Raw genomic sequence first — 2,373 nt, 5'->3', positions numbered from 1 at the left:
TATTACGAATTTAAGACAGTAATTGATTAAATAATTGCACACCCTAATACTTAATAGACTTCTTCAAATAATTTGTACACGGCTTAGATTAGAACATTAGCAAGGGAAAAAATTAAACAAGCACCCACAAATAAATAATAATAACTAAAAACGTAAATGAAAACTTTTACCTCATTAAGAGCATGATAAACAAAGTTACGGTAAGGTGTTGTAAAATATATGAAATAAAATATTTTTAATTTCATTATTTCGTGAATAACCTTTATCGCGGTCTTCGTACTGTTATACGAGTTCTTGGATTCAAATAAAAAAAAAATACGTGTGGCAATCGGGGACTGCCGCGGTAAAGTTTTTATAAACGTATGCAATATAATTATTTATTTTTTGCAGTATTTTTTTTCTTTGATATTAACTCAATCTACCATTCTACCAGACTCAGACTAACACGCCTATCCGATCACGCTAAACCGATGTGAGACGCAGTATGCGTTCTGTCCCGCTCTAACGCGTATTGGCCGCACCTATGTTACGTCATCGTGTGTTAGGTTTATTTCGTTACGGAATTTCTTGATTCGGTCGCCGCGCTCAAAGCCCGCGATAAAATCTATGCAATAGCTTAAAAAAATATTTTAATAAGTATATTTAATAACTTGCCATGTGCCCCATCCATTTCCACTTTAGATTATTTATTTGTATTGTAACATCTGTTACCTTAGTTGTTTTTCTTAAAGCTGTATTATTTATTTTGTCTATTCTTTTCTTCTCTATAATTTTCTTCCCTTTAATTCCCTATAATCGTTCCATCGATCTTTGTCACATTTATTTAAAGAGATTAGCTTATAAAGAAATAGGAAGTTAAGTTAGAAGTAACTGAAATCATATCTTCCATCATGTGTACAAATCAGTGACAATGATAAATATAATTCGTAATTATTTTCATATTAAACTATTATTATAAAATACTTTTAAATATTATATTCTGCTTGACACTTCCGTATTTCATATCTAAGCTGTTGTTATCTGGGGGCCTACCAAGAACTTTCTTAAAACAATCCTGTTGAGATGCAGCGGAGTTTAGGTACCTAAAGTCAATAGCATTTTTTCGTACCATGACCGCCTATAAGCTGAAACGTATTAGCATCGCAAGACCGAATGAAAGAACGATAATTTTGTTTGTGGTTTCTGAGTACGTTTAGAAATTTAACTGTCAAACTTACTTCGACAGATGTTTCTATGAAAATAAATAAAATATAAAATAATTCATCAATGACAATAAGCTATTATGTCTTAATATATATATTTATTTTATATAAAACTATTCTTTTGATATATTTTAGACGGAAAGTTCTCTGGTGCTATGACAGTTGACACTTATTATTTTTAAACGTTTCCTTCAAATTTTGATAGGAGCTTTCAATATTTTGGTGTTTACAAAACTTCGGTTTTATAAATATAGTTTTACAAATTGTTTCACTTATAAAATAATGGTATGGGGTAAGTATTGTTCACAAATTTGTTTATTAACCCTAGAAAGATAATCATATTTTGTAATACGGAAAAGATAATCATGCGTAAAATTTACGCAAGAATTTGAATTAGTTGTAGGTCTAGGTTTAATAGTTTATTTTAATGAACTGTATGTTATTATATATACACATATATTAGAATAATTAATACTGCAGATAATTTTTTAAACTCCTTTATTTTTACTTAAAAAAAAAAGAAAACTTTAAACGTGGTCCGCTACTTCACTGTCGGTGTCCTCACACGGAAGCTCGTCATCACTTTGCATAAGAGCGGCCAGGATTTCGTGTTGGTTTCAATTGATACTCCCCATTGTGATATATATTTGCCTCAATATCTTTAAAAATGAAATTATAATATTAGTTATAATATAAAGTATTAAAACAGTACTAAAACTGTCATATAAGCCAAAATCATAAAAGTCACGATAAAGATAATCATGCGTAATTTTGACTCACGCGGTCGTTATATTTCAAAATCGGTGGCACTTACCTTATTGACACTTACGTCACGCGGCAGCTCCCAACCACGAATGAGATGTCCTAAACGCACAGCTATGGATTCGCGCTAATTAGAAAGATAGAGCAATTATTCGAAAACGCATGCGTAAATTTTACGCAGACTATCTTTCCAGGGTTAAAAAAGATATTACAAATCAACTTATTACTCTAAAATCATAAGTAACTATAGTAAAAATTAATTCCTTCAAATTGTACAAACTCAATTTATACGTTAACTAATTCATATAATATAAATAATTATACTTTCTTTACAGGGAAGCCCCTCTTCATCTCCCAATACGGCTGGTCACCGCGGGGGATAATGACTACAACCTTCCATCTCCAGTAC

At 30.9% G+C, this 2,373-nt stretch overlaps 1 long non-coding RNA gene across 1 annotated transcript; it reads right to left on the bottom strand.

Annotated features, from left to right (window-relative positions):
- Positions 1-1,683: 1,683 nt before the first annotated feature.
- LOC125062068 lies at positions 1,684-2,164 on the bottom strand. Its single transcript, XR_007119169.1, has 2 exons — positions 2,017-2,164; positions 1,684-1,861 (listed from the first exon to the last, which is right to left on the bottom strand). It is a non-coding gene; the product is annotated as an uncharacterized LOC125062068 (long non-coding RNA).
- Positions 2,165-2,373: the final 209 nt, after the last annotated feature.

The sequence above is a fragment of the Pieris napi genome, chromosome W (assembly GCF_905475465.1).
Source record: "Pieris napi chromosome W, ilPieNapi1.2, whole genome shotgun sequence".
In the NCBI taxonomy this organism is placed as follows: domain Eukaryota; kingdom Metazoa; phylum Arthropoda; class Insecta; order Lepidoptera; family Pieridae; genus Pieris; species Pieris napi.
This window is presented reverse-complemented; position numbering and strand designations above follow the sequence as displayed.